Raw genomic sequence first — 20,165 nt, 5'->3', positions numbered from 1 at the left:
AATGAATGGCTCGTAGGATGTAATCATCTTCTTTTCTGAAGTAACATCAGTATTATATAAGATATATAAATGCAGTTTCATTACCAGTTGTTCGGTTTCAGTCTATAGGCTTTTTAAATGTATTTTAAAAATCAAAAGCAACAGTACTGTCCTGAATGTGAAATACTAGCTCAGCCAATTTTGCCCCTATTTTATTTTAGATTCTGTAAAGAATAATAAAGCACATCAATAAATCTCTTTGTAAGATGACAGGAATAGCTGCTTTTAAGTACACCTAACTCTATATCTAATAGGTCTAGATTCCTAGAGCCACTACTAGAAACTATTATAGTAGTAGCCTAGTGCTACTACACCTAGTCAGTAGTTTCTATAGTAATGGACATAATCATCTTTTTTTAAGTAACATCTGTATATATAAGATAAGATATAATATAATAAGATCTTAATTGATTTAGCTCTAGAATAATTTTATATCTAAGTCTAGTACACACCTAGTTGACCTAGTCAGATCTGGAATCAAGACTAGACTATAAGTATAAAGTATTAGTATAATAGTTCTAAAAATAGATCTAGATCTGGATTTATTTTATTTTTTAGATCCTAGTTCTAGATCTAGACTAGATCTAGTTCCAAATCAAGTTACATAAACTGAGTGAGGTTGAGATCGTAAAACGCATTATGATCTCAATGTCAATATAATCAATATAAATTTATAAAATATCTAGATTTAGATTTAGCTAGACTTAGTCTAGCAAGACTGTATAAAAGTCCAATGAAGTCCAATGGTTATTTAAAAAACAGACAAAGATTCTTTTGTTCCCCTGGCAATCTAATCATTGAATAGAATTTAATCGATCTATCTGATTACTGAATGATTGTGATACTCACTGATACTACTGTTACTTGATTATTATGAACGAATAATAACAAGACTCTGGATATAACAGGAACGTATAAGAAATGAAATCAGCTGTTTAATCTAACGCCATACTGTTTGACAACCACAGTTACAAGGGATGTTACTCCCAAATACAGATTGGTGCAACCTATATAAAACACACATCAACATCCTTCCCTTTCTATAGCTAACAAAATACATATCAGAAATATTTGCAATTAAAATAACAAACATTAATAACTCATCTTATTTTATAAATATTATAACAACTAAACATAAAAATAAATTTCAATTGAGAGTGTGACACATATAGAATAAATATTTCAACATGCATATTAATATTGTCATAAAAATTCTTAGTACATATCATATTCCCTAAGCCACACAGGTCTATTTGTTACTCGAGTGCTAATTCTTGCTGGCATATTTCTATCGCAATTATTGTCTGGTACATGAGAAACTACTCCAGACTGTGCTGCATGTTGAGAACAGTTATCAGCAAAATCTGGCCTTTCATTATCTTCATCATCATCATCCAAGACATTCCCATCATAGACATCAGTGTCTTTCAAAATACTTTTCCTTTGCCTAATATGAAATCTGTTGCTTATGTAGAATCCTCCATTATCCTCCTTGATCTTATAAGATCTTGGAGATGGTTGTTCCCTGATTATTTCAGGATACCACCCAGTTTGACCTGGGTTTTGGTAATAAATAGTTTGCCCTAGATGGAGTTTTTGTAAATCCCGAGCTTGCTTATCATATTGTCTTTTTACTTGTTGTTTATAGTATATATATATATATAGTATATAATTCTCTTTCTTCTCAGCTACAACATGTTCACTTAAACACTTTGAAGTGCTGGGAATGTCCGAGGACTTCTTTTGAGACACATTTCAGCTGGGCTAAATCCAGTACATTGCCGAGGTATATTTCTGAGTTCCAGTAAAGCTTCATATGGATCATCACCATTATGTTTAGTTTTCTTATCTTATCTTATATAATACAGACGTTACTACTGGACCTGCATTGTGACATTTTTCTGAAGCAAAAATACGCGTTGGCGTTCCAGATTTCTACCAGTTTCATCCCAGAGAGAAGTTTCCAAACTTATTTTGCGCAGCTGCTAGAATTCTTGCGATGTTTGGGGGTACGTACGTTTGCGAACAGTTTTTCTCCAGAATGAAGATCAACAAAACAGCATTACGATCAATATTGCATCTGCATCTGAGAGCAACCTTGCAGCTTGCCACTACACGCGACTTCAGGCATAACGTCGATGGTCTGGTCTCTGCCAGACGCTCTCAGCTGAGTGGACAGAAACATGAGTGACGAGCCATCTGCAGTAGGCCTAGTAATTATAGTTTTTTTTTTTTTTTTTTTGGGGGGGGGGGGGGGGGGGAACTACAGTTTCTGCTTTTTTTTTTATTAGTGACAGAGGCAATGTCAACTTATTTTAGTAAAACAAACTGCCTGTGTATGTATAAACTACAATAAATGTAATTAATAATTATATAAAAACTTTATTTTAGCATTTAACTGCAGTGACAGTAGTGTTTGTAAAATTTAATGAAAAAACATTCTCTTTTCGTGGTGTGGCCCGCTGACTGATTGTTACTTTCCACTGTGGCCCACATGCTGATATGAGTTTGAGACCCCTGGTTTAGAGTTAAGAGCAGGGGTGGGCAACCTTTTTGCATCGAGGGCCGCATTTAAAAAAAATGGGAATGGCGGGCCGCATATACGATTTTAAAAAAATTGAAGTTGTCTTTTTATAAAAACAATATCCCCGCAAATATGCAGTTGTACATATTGTGCAGTATTTTACTTTTTACACTCGTGCATAATGTTCCGGAACTGTGGAACTAGCATATAACAAAACCTATTTGGAGAACTGCCAGATCTGGAAACCAGTACTATTACTATGTAAATTTTCCCAAATAGAAATTTGCAATTATGTGCAGCTTTGTGCAAACTTTGCTGTTTAAAGTTTATGGTTGGGATATATACAAAATAATAATAAAACAACAACTATTTTTATATTCAAAGCACGAACTCCATCAGTTGTTACACTTGCCATCTTGTTTCAAGCATATTCAATATTTAACACATTTATTCATAGCATTTAATAAATACTAGCATGAGATTGTGTCTTTGACTGAGTGTATTGATGTATAGCCAATTAGCTTAATCTTAGTTTACTTAACACTTTTTATAATGAAACAGTTTCAATAATTTATATAGATATTATTTTTAATATATTTGCATTTTAATATGTATGTACTGTGGGCACACCTGATTTCTGTAGGTGTCGGCGGGCCGCATAAAACACTCCGGCGGGGCCGCATGTTGGCCCGCGGGCCGTAATTTGCCCACCCCTGGTTTAGAGGTATGCGAGTCCAGTGTAGATACTGAGATAGTGTGTGAATTACGCAAAAAGTCGTATGCCCCTATAAAAGGAACAATAAAAAAATTCAAGGCATTAAAAGAAATTTCAAGTAAAAAGATTTGGGTGTAAAAAAAAAATATTAAATTTGCCTTCTTCTTCTTCTTATATAATACAGACGTTACTTCAAAAAAAGAAGATGATTACGTCCTACGCGTCATGCATTTAGTCATGCATATTATCAATGACTTAAATTCAAATGCCTAAGCTTAATAGTTACTTTTTTTTTTCTTTTGTTTTGTTTTAATTTTTACCGAAGTTTTTGTTATGATTGACAAGACGTTTTTATATCAAAATTGTTATTTAATGAGCCCATAATCCTAATTAAGCCTAGACCCAAGTAGAATTTCAATTAAATATTTTGATATTAGTATTCAATAAGTACATAATAGGAACATGGAAGTCTGCTGTCGATCACAAAACAAAAAAAAAACTTTTTTCTAACATTGCGATCTATAGAGCACATGATGTAAAAGTCATCTTTTTCTATTGGCACGGTTGACGAGATTGTCGTGTGGCCAGCACAAAGCATCTTTTGTAATATTTAATATACTTCTCTTAAAAATGTTAAAGGGAAACTCCGATGGTTTTGACAATTTTTGATATAATATGTGTTTTGATGTACAGATAATGAATATATGATTCTTTTTTTTTTCCTTTGCAATAGTATTTGATGTTTTTCCGACGTAATTTTCCTGCGCATCCAAAACAGTCAGACTTTCACCGGGTTTCTATGTGACGTCACAAATGTGTTTTAATCTATTGACTTATTGTATAACAGAAGACCATAAAGCAAAGTTTACATTGTTGTAAAAGAAATATATCTTGGTCTATGCAGTTAGATCTAGATCTTGTAAGCAAAGAAAAAATGCGTATTAAAAGTAGATTTACATGCTTGACTAACCACGGCAGTCTGTATTGTCTCGCCAGACCACTCAACACACAACAAACGCTATCGCTTGGTTGTCTTGTCATGACCGACTACACGTAGTCTCGACTAGCCTTACACTGAACAGTTTGTTCGAATCAGTCAGACACACGATCTATTTACTTCTTGGGACAGAGAAAGGCTTAGATTTAAAAAAAATGGTACTCTTTTTCTCGAGTTGATTATCCTGATGCTTTTAGATCTATCTATACATGTGTGTGTGTGTGTGTATATAACTGTATCATATCTCTGGACTAGGCCGTCACTAAGCCTAACAGCTACTGTACGAATGAAGCGATACGATTGGTCAAATCTAGTTTCTCTTTCAGTGTTGTTGATGGAAGTGACGTATGAACTAGCTTAAAACAAAATCTCATAGAACCCCGTTTTTTTTTAGATGTCAAGAATTTACTAACTAATTTATTAAATATAAATGTTTCTAAGCATTTAAATAAAAAATGGTAAAATGTTTACTATTACAACTTTTTACGCAGAATTTAAATATGTCAATAACTCAAATTTTAAAAACCGTCGGAGTTTCCCTTTAAAGTAAAAAGGTGTTCTTTTAAGATCAAGAGTTCAAGCATCCGGCGTTTAAACTGATCGTTAAATCGTTTTCGCGGGGCACTTGTTACTCCGACTTCCTTAAACAAAAAGATTGCCTTTGGCATACGGTAGTTTGATTCCGGAAACATTAAACTCAAGGAAAATATATTCTACTGCAGTAAATCATCAGTGTGTTGAAATAGAGGCACATCTGCTTATGTCACGTCCATTTGTGAGACAATATTACATCCGAAAAACAGCTTGTGAAAACTATAATTCTACAAGTATAGATGGTTAGCCAATACAATAATTGTTTTGTGCTAATATGTTGATATTACGTCATTGTTTGTTGTGAATGTTTATGTGAGAAAGTACTTGAAAGGATAATGTAATAAAAAAGAGAGTCTTCAATGTCTACTAATATCAACACAAAGTCTCTATTTATTAATTGTTATTATTAATGTCTACAGTATTTTTCTATAACAAAACAGCAGAATGTGTTTTCAGAGCACTGAAAGGTATTTTTGCTAGTCATGGCATAGCAGAAGAAATAGTGAGTCATTCAACGTTCAATATGCCATTCGACAGCTATCAATATAGAGAGCTTGCTTCTGAATAGGGTTTCAAGTTAACAACATCAAGCCCCAGGTACCCTCCATCAAATGGTCAAAGTGAGGTGCATGTATGTATCGTAAAGCAGATATTCAACAAAACATACAAAAGTGGAAAGATCCATATCTCACTGTACTCGAGTACAGAAATACTCCGATAAGCGATAAGGGACATCATTCCAACAGATCCTAAACTATCAAAACCATCGGTAGCTGAAAATGCTGAGACATTACTCAAAGAACGACAGATGAGAAGCAAAGTGAAATACGATGTTCATGCAAGATTACTTTAAAATTACTCTGTCGGAGGGAAAGTGAGAGTTCGTCTAGGACAAACATGGCAGAAAGCAGTTGTTAAAAAAAAAAACCAGATCTTACATCATAAAGACAAACGATGGAAAAACCTACAAATGAAATCAATGCTTTTTTAAATAAGTTTCGTAGAAGACATCTCTGGGTACTATGATACTTTAAAATGAAGGATGTGATAACAACCTTAAAAGGAAGGATGAGTTAATATGTTTATATTACTTCATTGTTTGTTGTGAAGTTTATGTGAGAAATTACTTGAAAGGATGTGACATAATAAAGATGAGAGTCTTCAGCCTATACAATAATTGTATAAACACTGAAAAAATCTTTTATTACGGCGATTGGACGCACGATCACATGCAAACTACTGTAAAAAAAAAAAAAGCAAAACTAAAATTATATGGCGATATTACAACGTCCTCGTGACTCGCAAAGACTTTCCTTCAGGGAAAAAGAAAAAAAGGCAGATAGAGACAGATATGGAAAAACAACATAAAGGAATAGACGGGCCTATCATTAAGGGAGAATATGCCCAAGGAAAAGACACAGAAGAATGGAGAAAGATGGCTAACAGATCTTGTGTGGCGCTCAAAGGTTCAATATACTAAGGCAGGGGTGGGCAAATTGCGGCCCGCCGGAGTGTTTTATGCGGCCCGCCGACACATACAGAAATCAGTTTTGCCCTGTCTCATTATTAAAAGTTTCAAGTAAACGAAGATTATGCTTATTGGCTATACATCAATACACCCATTTCAAGACACAATCTCTGAGTGTTGGGTAGACTTGGAACACGATGGCAAGTGTAACAACTGATGGAGCTCGATCTTTGACTGTGAAAAATAGTGTTTTTTATTTAATAAAAAATATCCCAACCATTAACTCTAAACAGGTAAAGAAGCTTAATAGAGCTAAGGATCGTAACTAGATAGTTCCGATTTATGAACGAAATAAATTATATGTATCCGCTAGCTTAGCATGGGCAAGGCAAATGAGAAGAATATGAATTCTTAAGATAGAAATTGTTGTTACTTGAAGGACATTGACTCTGGCTTTGTTACCAATATTTCTAATGAAGAGTGGAAAAAAGATTTGATATTTTTTTATGAGCTCTAATGCAATTGATTGCTTGCATGTGAAATGTAAATGTGTGTTAAATCTTTTCTGGCCTGCTTTAACACATCCTTCCATTCAGATCTCTCCTGGGCCTTTCGTCTCCACGCCCCAACCCCAAGCTGCTTCAGATCTGCTTCCACGTCATCTATCCATCGCATTCGGGGTCTGCCTTTGGGTCCCCTGCCTTTTGGTTTTTGCATGTATACGATTTTCGCCCCTCTGTTGTCTGGCATTCTTTCAAGGTGACGTGCCCAACGTAGTCTGTTCTTTTTTATTTCGTTTACTATTGGTGGGTCCTCATATAATTGATATAACTCATGGTTAGTGCGTGTCCTCCACCCTGTTTCATCCTGTATGGCACCATAGATTTTCCTAAGAATTTTTCTTTCCCAAGTGTTAAGTAAATTTTCAGATGTCTTTGTCAGTGTCCAGGTCTCACTTCCATACATTACTGCCGGTCTTATTATGGTTTTGTATATTATTTTCTTGGTTTTCCTTGAAATCGTTTTGCTCTTAAGTAAATGATGGGTGCTATAAAATGCCCTGTTGCCTGCTGCTATTCTTTCCTTTATTTCTGTTAGTAGGTCATTTTTTAAATTAATAGTACTTCCTAGAAATTTTAAAATTTTTAACGTTTTCAAATTCGTGGTCTTTGATTTTTTACATGCAAGCAAAAGAAAATAATTTGTGTCATTTTCCTTTGCTGAAAGGTGAAACTATTTCTAGTGAAATGATTAAAAGTACAACACTAGATTCCATAATTGTGCAATTTGTAAAAGCAAATTTTAAGACGTCAAGAACCTTGTTCAATACCATCAGCTCACCTTAAGCGCAGAAGCTGATTCAGCTCCAGATGATATAGCTCAAAGCAAAGAGAAGTTCCAGTCAGTACTTAGACGGGAGTCTTATTGATGCCAGAAGCTGTATTTCCACACTTTAAAAAAAAAACTTTGCTGCTGTTCATACTATTTGGATACACATACATCTGTTCTTCTTGCTCTTCTTCGTTCTCATTTTACATGTTGGAGGGTTCAGATCAGTAATCCTATATCTGAGATGAACCGCACATTGGCTTCCAGATCAGGCAGTTCTCCGAATAGTCTTTGGAGGGCTCTGGGGCCAGAGTCTTGTTCAGGCCTCTTGATTTTGTATACACCAATAAATGACATTGCCAGCATTCTCTGATGATACTCCACAAGAGCAGGTTTCACTCGTCCCGACATTTAACTTCCGGAAGGTAAATTGTCTCATTCAGTGAGCAAGTTTTTTTTTTGTGGAAAATAAATAAGTATAATCACTGGTCAATGTTGACTGACTGTAATTTGACAGCAGTCACAAGGGCAACAGCTAGTAATATAGTTTAACAGTTCCGTAACATTATGCACGAGTGTAAAAAAAATAAAAAATTGCACATGAAGTACAACTGTATATTTGTGATGATATTGTGATTTAAAAAGATTTTTTAAATCGTAAAATTGGTTTCAAACATTGCTATTTTTTGTTGTATTTTTTCAACGTGGAGTGTGGGAAAAAAAAGAAAGATACGTGTTAGCTAGCGTATCTTTCTAAGTTATATATATATATATATATGTGTGTGTGCGGCCCGCCATTCCGAATTTTTTTTTTAATGCGGCCCTCGATACAAAAAGGTTGCCCACCCCTGTACTAAGGGATTAGTGAAGGGGAAATATCTTTCAAATAGCATTACGCACAGGTTACGCCAGTTGATTTGTTCCAAGGCTATATATTTTTTAGGTCGAAACATTCTCTTTTTAAAACTTTTTTTTAAGCAATAAACGATACAACTATTCAAATAATATATTGAAATATTAGGCAGCTCATAACCAAGGGAACAATAGCAATACGTATGTATTATAATTAATTCAAGATACAGTTCTCTCCCGCCATCCATTCATCTTCTGCTCTCCATAGTGCGCTGGTGCGCACCGCAAGATCACTGCAGGACAAGGTTATTACATTACCTCTTCTGATGTCGGTTCGTCCCGAAGTTATTCCGCCAGCGGTCTATTTTAGTTTTCTTTCCGTCTACTACGCTTGTCTTCAATAAGGGCTTTCTTTTGGGTCTGAAATGTGTGTCCCAAGGCCTAAGTGAGAGCTCTCCAACTGTCTCTTTTAGAGGCCATCTTCTGCCAGCTACTTTTACAAATGCCAGTGAGGGCGAAAGGGCGCCTGAGTTGATATTTATAGTACTTAAGAAGGGACATCTGTAACGACACCCTGCTTGAAGCTCACAAAAGAAGATCGCCTTTGGCATGCTTTCGTCCCCTATGATCGATAAGTGTCTGACCCAGCGCAGCTGTTAAATGATGATTAGTGCTTTATTACTTCCCACACCGGCCTCCAGCAGAACATAGTCGTTTTTAATGTAGTCTTGCCAGCGTATGCCCATTATGGTGTGAAGGCATCTTTGATGGAATCATTCGGAGCCTTAAATGCCTTCGATAGAGCACCCATGTCTGATCCATACAAAAGTGTGGTGAGAACAACTGCTTGATTTTTGTTGCTAGGTGAAGAGACTTATTCCGACATACTCTGTTTGAGGTGACCAAAAACACTGTTGGCCATTGCGAGACGGTTGTCTATTTCTCTGGACAGTGACGCATCGTTGGACACTGTGCAGCACAGGTAGGTAAAGTGGTCAACAACATGAAGGAGATTGTCATTCACGTTGATTTATGAATCTGGATTAGTTCCCATTGGGGACTTCTAAACATGACCTCCGTTGTTTTTTTTAGGTTGATGGACAGACCAAACGAGGCAGCAGTCTCAGCCAATCCATGGAAGTCAAGTTGAAGTTCCTGTTCGGTGTGTGTAAGAGAGAAGCAATCATCCACACAGAGGCAACCAGCTAAAACAGACTATTCAGGACACAACGACCATGGCAGTGGGCTATTGCAGCAGACCTAACAAAGGCTGGTTCGACGAGAACAACGCAGCAATACAAGAGTTATTAATAATAATAAAAAAAAAAACTTGCCCATTACTGTTCTGTGCTCGCGAACCCCAACAACACTGAAAAAAATATTTTGCAGGCCAAAAGTTCGACAATTTAAAAAAAAAAACTACTAGTGGCTGGAGCTTTTTGGAAAATTCAAAAAACATGCAAGGTCGCTGGGACGCAGGAGGTACGCGCTCATTCTTTGAATTCCTTAGCTCTGCTTAAGGCGCAACAAACTAGACTATGCATGGGTGCCTCTAGAACTGTCGACGGCCTCGCCTATATAGTTAATATAGTATATAATTTATGTTTAAACACACGCTAACAGCCAAAAAAAAATATATTCTAAAACATATTTGCTAATTTTCGTTTACATTAAAAGAGGGTGAAACCACAAATATATGATACTAGCATTACTGGTTAAAAGTTATTGTGATTTTAAGTTTTTCCATGGTTAGATATAGGGCCTGTAGATGCTAAGGTATTTTGTAGTAGGTCTATTAATTTTAAGAATATAACTTATGACTACTAGTCTACTTGTAATAGGTAATATAATAGGATTAAAGATTTTAAAATATAAAAAATATCTGGGTATATCAAATATTCATTGCGTGACTTGAACAAGGATAAAGATTTTTTTAGTTGACTTTTTTCTTTTATAATAATTTGTAGTTTTCTACAACATAATAGTAAACAATAATTTAGTCACCACAATATCATTTTACTTACTATGGCTAATGAAAAAATGGCAAATCGCAGAAGAGTTCCAATCAGAATTTAGTGTTCATACAATTTGTTCCAGTCGATGACCCTACTGACAAGGGAAATACAAACAAAACACGATGACTCTTCATCAGGAAAACGGGAGACTACTCCACAGACTACGTCTATGTGCTACATCATATAACATGTAACATAGCGATCAACAAGAGTGCTTTAAAAAGACAAATTAATGTCAATCATATTTCTAAGGACGATGGCTAAAGTCCGATGGACCAAAAGTAAAACATACCTGTCAAAGATAAATCAAAGACGTTAACGTATTTTTTTTTTAATTTTCTTAACAGGGGATGGACGTAGATGTTTAAAAAAAACAAACAAAATAAACATGGTTACCTTAGAAAAGAGAAGGCAACATTGGCCAGAGATGTTAGAGGGCTGAATAAAAAAATGTAAACAAGCAAATAAAAAAGGCCACTTTAAAAAAACAACAAAGCATTGAGTGAAAGGAGAGTCTCTATCAATCGCGGCTATATCTCTCAATATTACACGACTTATCTCTTCTTTTTCTATGTACAACAAAATTAATCAATTATCACTAATTGATTAACTAATTGGTAAAAATGTTTTATTAGCGGCCCCCGATAGGGGAAAAGATGCTATTAGTTTTGTGCGAAATGTCTGTCCGTCTGTCCCGTTTAGATCTCATAAACTACAAAAGATATTGAAAATCCGACATCACAATATTTTAGACCATTCAAAGTTCTGATGCAACGGCTACTTTTTTTTTCTGAAAGCGAAAAATCTAATTTTTAAAATCAGTTATGCAAGCAGTTTTTTTAAGGAGAAAAAGCTAATTAGTATGCATTATAAGTTAGACCAAATTGTAAGACAAATTTCCTTACGGATAATAAAGATTATTATTATTATTATTATTATTATGGAGACGAATAGTAATCTTGTAAACTTCATTTTCCTTAACTTTTTTTTTCTATTGCGGAAATTTTTTTTTTTTTTTGAGCATTCGAATAAGAGATTGATTGAGTAGCTAACACTTGAGGATTTATTCTGTGGATTACTTGTGTTTCTGTGGGGTTTTTTTGTGATTCTGTGGATTTTTGTGTGTTACTGTTTAGAGTGGACGGCGCGAGGGTTGTGTAGTAAAGTACTGTGTAGTTTGTAGTGTAGTTATCGTCTCTTTTCTGTCTCTGTACTTGTGATAAACCTTTGTAAAAATGTCAGTTAAGACATTTTTTATTGAAAAAAAGGACCTGGATGGTGGACCTGTCCACGCCTAGGTACATTGCTTCTAAAGCTGTCAGGCCAAGGGGCTGTTAAGGCCACTATGGCGAGCCTAATAGAGTGCCTGAAACTAACACCGGACGAAGTGAGTTCTCTATCGCTTCGAGAACCCCTTTGTCTGGTTCCTGGTCCCAACATCCGCCCGAGTGAGAACCCGTATACTAGGGAAATCATTTGGGAATGAGAATGACTTCAAGGTAGATGTCTGTACCTTAAAAGACGAAAAAATCAGGGTTATCCTTCACTGGGTAGCACCAACCATAAACAAATCAAAGATAGGAGAAATCTTTGGAGCCTTTGCAGAAGAAGGCTCCAAGATAGAGCCAAGCAAGCTAGGCAACTCAGATAAGTGGGCGGCTTGGATAAAACTCCGCAAACAGACTGAACTCTTTGTGACGAAACGCGTCCCTTCTCAATACAGAACTGACCAGTGCGAAACTACCCCCCCTCTTAACCACTAGTTAGCATTGTATAGCCCCTTTTTACACTAAACCGACCAGTGTAGAAGACAAACATCCTATTACACCAAGGTTAGATCCAACCCCCAAATTATAGGCCATAAACACACATCCCAAGTTACACCCAAACGCCGAAACAAACGTACGCAGCCGTTAAGTTCAGGAACATTAAAATTGAAAGTTACGCCCCAAACGCCGAAACAAAAGCACGCAACCGTAGAGTCCAGGGACATTAAATTTTGGTGTCCACGTACATCCCTTTGAGTCGACACTCCTAACGCCCAGGGCTATTCAAATTGTTCCCGTCCGCTGTACCATCGAGCGATAGTCCAGCCTGATAATTGTTGCATGGCTCCGCTTTCATCCTCCTTCGCCCCCCCCCCCGGGTCAAGAAGTCATGTGAGTGAGCCCCAAATGAAAAGATTGGTCCAATTTAACAATTCTAAACTCAAAAGAATCGCTGGCCATTGGATCGTCACTACTCTTAACATACCGCTCGGGAACCTATAAAAGCCGGAGACGAAAGTTTCAGGTTAATGCCATTCTAGATCAGAATCACTGAGAAGTCAGAAGACTCTCAAGTCAACGATTCATTTGGGAACTTGTGTAAGGCAAAGCGGGTGAGTTGGAAAAACTTTATCATTAGTATTTAGTGTGTCTTCGCCTGTAACATTTATGTTCATGTATCATTACCATGTTAACATTTGTTTGCTTCCAAATATTATATTTGTAAATCTCTATGAATATGTGCTCCTTAATAACTCGTCAATGTTGACTGTATTCCCAACGGTGGACATCCACCTTACAATTTAGTTAATCCTAATGTCTATTTATGCATTTGTTATTTATTCATATCCATATTCATCTGGACCTACTCGCGTCTAGATTATTTCCTTGCCTGTGCATATGTACCTGTATATGTGCATATATATATATATTATAATTATGCTTGTTTTTGCTATGCACATACTGTGCTGTTACCATGCATCCTTAGGCCCGAGAATCAGTCTCGCGTGTCTACCCCACTATTTTCGGCTTGTCGGCCTGCATAGTTATGTGCCCTTTTCTACCCCCCCCCCCCTTTTCTTGTCACGACCCTCTGGTCAAGAGCGATCGTGCGGAGGTCACGGATCGTGGACTTGTTTACCTGTGGGTCAATGAGGTCACAGGGGCTACAACCCAGTAATACGGTCCCCCTGTTTCCCTCCTCATTTATGCCCCTGCCTTGTACATTAATATGTGTATTCGTAATATTGTTATTATATCATTTGTATAGCAATTATTATCAGACCTTGTGAACTGTCGTTAACATGTATCTTAGTTAGTCTGAGGGAGACGCTCCTATCAAGGATGCGCCCTTCGCCAACCAGCCTGTATGGTTTAATAATTCAGGCTCCTCTCATGTCTCATTTCATAGCCTCCTACACCAGGGCAGACGTGTTTTGTTGCCTGAAGGCAGTCCTCAGCAGCTCTCCACACATTCCCGTTGAGGGTGAGTCACTCATCGCCCTCGACCAGAACTGAAGGCATTCCAGGCTGAAGTCCCAGGACCGGTCTGCAACTACCGCAGGAGTAAGCCCACCGCGTGGCATCCTCATATTCCTCACACTAGTGCCTGCCTACCTGCAGGCCACCAGCTACTGGCTGCCAGCACAACGGAGTTTCAACTTACCTCACCCCGAAGGAGAACCTGGAACAACAGATAAGTGAGAGACAGCCGAATAAGCAAACCATACACGAATCTTTATGAGCAACATCCCATTATATTCAGTTACGATACGAGGACGATCCGAGGACCTACAAGGTCCTCGTGACCATCCCGAGACGTAGACAACAGTGCTGGCATTGCGGACAGGATCAGCACTGGTCAAACCAGTGTCCAAATAGGGCGAACCCCAGACGGGACCAAAACCCCACAGAATGTGCAAAGGGAAAATCTCCTATGCCATGGCCCTAAAAGGGGAGGGAGAGAAAAAGCAATCCGAGATTGATCAACAGCTAAAAAAAGATGGCTTCACAATGGTTGAAAGCAGCAAAGGAGGGGGAAAAAAAACAAAAAGAAGCTATGGGAGCTACTCCAAGTGGTCTCCCCCCCCCCCCCACCTAACAGCCCTGAAAACAAATCTAAGCAAAGTAAAAAAAAATTAAAACATCCGGAGGGGCAAGTTCAGCACCCACCACCAAAAACCAAAATAACAAGAAAGAGGGCCCTCTATCTCTCTCTTCCTCATCAGAGGATCTAAACGAGGATTCCCGGGTAGAGGAGGAGAAAAGAGAGGAAGAACAGTTCAAGCTCGAGCTGAACTTTCCAGACTCCCCGTCAGTGCTAGTCATAGATGAGGGCGAGGACCCTAACACACATTCAAACACATAAACAACATAGCAACTCTTAAAGATAAAATGCATACACACACAATAGAATAACAAACACGCAAACCAATCTTACACACTCATGGCAGACATCAAAATTTTGACACTCAACATCAGAGGGCTTAACAATAAACACACATATATAGCACACCTCACAAGGAAATAAAAGCCAGATTTTATCTTTCTGCAGGAGACCAACACACAGAGTACAAGGCCAAAAAAGCAGTCTCTCTTATGGGCCTCCAGGAGGGTTATTTTAGATAAGGTAGAAAGCCACGAGGAACAGCCATTTTACAAACATCCAATAGGTTTTCAATCACACACTCATGTCAAGACAATAGCGGGAGGATAGTAATAATTAGGACAAGCTCACAAAAACACACATACACATTAGTCAACATTTATGCACCCGCTCAAAAAAAAAGAGAAACACGAGTTTTTTGGAATGCTAAGTGACATTCTACACACTCAGTACGCAGGAGAAAATTTGATAGTAGGAGGTGATTTAAATTACATTGATTTCCAATTAGACAAGCAAAACACAAACACAGAGGGTCCTGCTTCTCGTGTAACAATTAAAACGCATGACTATTTGGGGGGGGGGGGGGGGGAGTCATCAAGGCTTTCCGGTTAGTAGATGCCTATAGAGAAGTAGAGGTCACGGGCCGGGTCACCACGTTCAGGGACAAGGCACACCAAATAGAAACACGGATAGATAGAGTGTCAAGGGCGTGCGAAACAAAAAGTGCAACACATCTCGTAGAGACGTTACAATATACAGACCATAAAGGAGTCTTAGTGGAACTGCTGAACCCAAAACTAAAAAACAAAAAACACCGATCTGGAAACTTAACAACGACCTCCTAAATGACCCGCTCTATTTAAAAACAATTGCAAACCTCCTCAAAATATAATACATGACTCAAACACACCCCATTTCAAAGTCACACAAATATGGACGCTAAATAAAAGCTCCATTAAGCAGCAAAGCCTAATACTGGCCACACTAGTCAACTCAAAAAGGAAAAAAGAAGAGGAAAGACTTAAAAATTTACTAACACACGAAGAAGACGAAGCAGCCAAAACACATATACTAACACAACTAGAAGAACTATTTAACTATCAATACAAAGGAGCGGAATTGAGGTGCAAAAGTAAAAAAATAACCGAAGGGCCTAACAAACTTTTTTAATCAGCAGAACAAAACATACAAATTGACAGAACTATTGACAACATCATTGATAGTAAAGGAGAAACTATACACGACCTGGACAAAATAGCAGACCTATTTACGAAACACTTTACTAATTTGTATGACAAGGAACAGACGGACGACAACGCACAAAAAGTATTTTTACAGAACTGCAAAGAAATTCCATTGACAGAACAGATAGAGATAGACGCTCCCTTTACGCTAGACCAGCGGTTCTCAACCTTTTAAGCACGGTGACCCCTTTTTACAATCTCCCACTCTGCCGCGACCCCACCTCACACACACACATACAGCAATAGAAGAATAGACAATAACAATCCATATTTTTTATGGTCTTAGACGACCCCTGGCAAATCGTCAATCGACCCCCAAGGGGGTCGCGATCCACAGGTTGAGAACCCCTGCACTAGACGAACTGAGGGCTGCTTTAGATACAACACAAAACAACAAATCCCCTGGCCCAGACGGTCTGACGTTTGAATTTTACAAAGCCTTTTTTCCCCCAAATAGGACCCCTACTATAAACCAATACAGCGACATGTTAGTGACAGAACAGTTACCTAGAAATTTCAACTTAGCATACATCACACTTCTACCAAAAAAAAACAAGAAAACAACACCTCACCTAGCGACTTTCGACCTATCTCACTTCTAAACACCGACTACAAACTCCTGACGAAAATGATTTTTCTAAGACTAAAACCCCTCATACCACACTTAATAGGACAGGACCAATACTGTAGCAACCCAGACAAAAACATCGACGAACTTAACCATTTTTTAAGAGACATTATATATTACTGTAAAGACAAAGACTTGACCAGGAAAAGGCCTTTGACAGAATAGACCATGATAGATCAAAATACTAGACAAGGCGAAGACAGATGGAAGAATGAAGAAATACATAAAGCTAGTTTACACTGATGCCACAAGCAAACTCATACTAAACCAAACCCTTAGTGGCAGTATCCCTATTAGACGATCTGTTCAACAAGGGTGTCCCCTTTCTCCCTTTTTATACACCCTTTGCATAGAAATCAGGCTAGATAGTGGAATCACGTAGATAAGAATCCCAGGCCCCACGCCCGTAGTTAAAGTTAAAGCAAACGCTGATGACACCACCCTTTTTCCCTCTTCGGAAAAAGACATAGCCGCAATCACAGATAAGTTTATTCAATTTGGGAGGGCAAGCGGGTCAAAATTAAACATAAATAAACCTTGTATTATGGGATTGGGCAGGTGGGAAATCCCCTCAAACATCCCCTTTAACCTTAAAATAGAGAAGGAAATTAAAATATGCGGCATCACGTGGACAAGCAACCCAACATATTACCACACACAGCAGTGGGAAAATATTTTAAAGAAAACCAAAAACACACTTAAAAGTTTTCATTATGCAGCAACTACTATATTTGGTAGAGCAATACTAGTAAACAACCTGGTCATCCCGAAGATAGTTTATTTAGCAAACATCACAGAACCTCCACCAACTTTTATACCAAGCATAAACACAATCATTAGGAATTTTATATTTAAAAGCACTATCAGAAACATTAAACACACAACACTTATACATAACAAAGAGGATGGAGGATAAACTTACAGGACATCAGAACCAAAAAACAAGCACTTAGATTTAAATACATAGGACAAATAGCCAAGAACCCAAACAATTTTCCATTAACATTATACTACTACGGCCTAAGGTTAAATAAAATAATTCCAATAAAAAATGACACCCCACACCACTTTGGTACAAACACACATCCATTTTACATATCCATATCAAGAATACTCCCCGGCAATGAACATCTAATACACAGTAAATTAAAAGACACATACACAACACTTAAGAAACAATTACAAGAAAGATTATTCAATAGGATCAAATGGAGTAGAGAGTTAGGTGTAATACATTTCAGAGACACTTTTATAAATCTACACAGCAAACACATTACACCCAAAGCCAGAGAAATAACATACAGACTAATCTTCGGGATGACCCCTGTAGGAAGTAAGAAAAGAAATGTACACACGTGTTTTATGTCACACAGATAATGGTAACAATGAAAGCCATATGTTTTTAAAATGTAAAATATTTGATAATGTTAGATGCACTATAAAAGACATACTAGAGGCAAACTGTAACACCATTGTTAATCTTAACCTAGCTATTGTTTTAAATAAATTGCCTAAAATCAAAAGTAAGATGATTCATAAATTTAATCTAATAATAGTGAGTGAATACAGAAGTCTTGTGTGGCACAGTAGAATTAAAGTTGTTAATAACAATGTATCTTTAAATCATTATAATCTAGAGCAGTGATGCCCAAAGTATGGCCCGCGGGCCAGATCCGGCCCGCGACGTGAGTCCATCCGGCCCGCCGAAATGTCGGCACAAGGTGTAGAAAATCCCCCCTTTTTCCAAAAAAAAAATTGTAAAAATGTATCTTTACTTACGTTAGGGGCTTAGGGCCCTCAATTTCTCTCCTGATGATAAGTTCCTTGACATTTAACATTTGTGCGATTATGAAATAGGTATCTGAGTGTAGAATGTACGTTTTCTACCAGGAAAAGTGAACGGTTCTTTACTTGTTTGTGGAACATGATAATAAGCCAACATATTTGTTTTATAAAGAAAGTGTGGCTATTTAAAATAAAACAACAACATATAAACGAAATTATGAAACAAATATGACGGCATTCTTGGTTTGAGCCGCGAATAAAAGATTGTTAAACTACGCCTAGAAATTGGAGGATTGATGGGAATATTTACCAAAAAGAGACAGGAAAATAATAATAATAATTTTATTTATAAAGCGCTGTTAACAAACAAAATGTAAGCTCAAGGCGCTGTAACAACATTACAAACAAAAACACGAGAGCTGAAATGACAGTTAATCTAAAAAAGTTTTAAACAGATAGGTCTTAATGTTCTTCTTAAAAGTGGTGTAGCATGTTGTCTGTCTGAGATCAATGGGGAGTGAGTTCCAAACCTTTGGTCCGTGAACTGAATGTAAAGCTAGCTACAATGTTGCTCATATTCTAAGCACAGAAATGAAGCCCAAACTTGCTGATATTTTAAGTAGAGAAATAAAGCCATCTTCTGACGCGGGGAAAAAAAGATACATTTCAAATATCCCATTAATTAATGAAGCACAGGATCTACGGGTTTCAAGTTAATATCGTTTTTTAGGCCTACTTTTTTTTTCATGTGGCCCGCGACACGAGTGTCGGAAATAAAAGTGGCCCGCGGGTCGAATTAGGCAGGGCATCACTGATCTAGAGTTAATATTTAGAAAAATAATTGAAGATAGAATTGATAACTATACTGGTTAGATAGAAATTGTAATTATTGTATAATTTATTGTCCCTGTCTAAATTGTCAGGCCTCAGAGATAAAAATCTAAATACTGTAATCAATCTGTAAGGTATTATGTCAATTAGTTTAAGTGGTTATGCGAGTGTGTGAGAGTGTGTATGTACCTGGGTTAAAGAGAGTTTGGGCTGAGAGATGCGGGATAGGAATCAAGTTGAACTTTATTTATCTATGGAAAACTACTAAAGAACTGTCTTTTAAAGGGAAGTCAACACTTTTGAAGAATTATTTCTCCCTCGCGGTTACGTCCTCTTTGATCACATGATCGGAGAGCATGTCACAAGTCAACATCAAGTGTGTCTGTACTACACTCACAGAACACGGCAAGCCCGTGGAAACGTAACAAGAACACTATGACAATGTCTATATCTTAGCGGCAGCCTCATCCTAGTTATACTGGGAAACAAAGGACTAAGAAAACAAGACGCAACTGAATGGAGCCTGCGAAGAGACTAGAAACAAAAATAACCAAAACCCATAATCCTAAAGAATATAGACAAGGGCAGACAATTGAAAGTCAAGAATCTTTTATGAATAATGTAATATTTTAAGACATTAACTTTTTTTTTAAAACCCCTCGTAATGAGAGAAAAAAGAATCCTTAATCGACACCCCTATCCTGAAATAATTTACACAGAACCCCGAACAATTGTGATACAGCAGTACGTTTGCTTGGTTAACTATCCCAAAATGACTAACAGACTCACGGGCCACCTTGATGATACCAGAGTAGCCCTCTTACATCTCAAGGAGACCCGTAAAAAATTGTCGTGAGAGGGATTAACCTGTTCCCTGACCAATCTTTTTTAAATACAGGGCAGCGGTATAAAACCCTATATTGGCTTGCCTTGTCTAATTACTTGCTACTACCTGGGAACATAGCATTGCTTCAAAGTCAATGTCCTGAAAG

General features: G+C 37.3%; 1 protein-coding gene across 3 annotated transcripts in view; it reads right to left on the bottom strand.

Moving 5' to 3' along the window:
* The window catches only part of LOC129921614 (Fanconi anemia group I protein-like), a 91,529-nt gene extending 90,438 nt beyond the window's left edge, over positions 1 to 1,091 (bottom strand). Inside the window, exon 1 of one of the 3 annotated variants that reach the window (XM_056036434.1) lies at positions 889 to 1,091. The gene's annotated coding sequence lies outside the window, so the exon portion shown is untranslated. The remainder of the gene's footprint in view (positions 1 to 888) is intronic. The other 2 variants (XM_056036433.1, XM_056036432.1) reach the window with 2 other exon arrangements.
* Positions 1,092 to 20,165: the final 19,074 nt, after the last annotated feature.

The sequence above is a fragment of the Biomphalaria glabrata genome, chromosome 7 (assembly GCF_947242115.1).
Source record: "Biomphalaria glabrata chromosome 7, xgBioGlab47.1, whole genome shotgun sequence".
Lineage (NCBI taxonomy): Eukaryota > Metazoa > Mollusca > Gastropoda > Planorbidae > Biomphalaria > Biomphalaria glabrata.
This window is presented reverse-complemented; position numbering and strand designations above follow the sequence as displayed.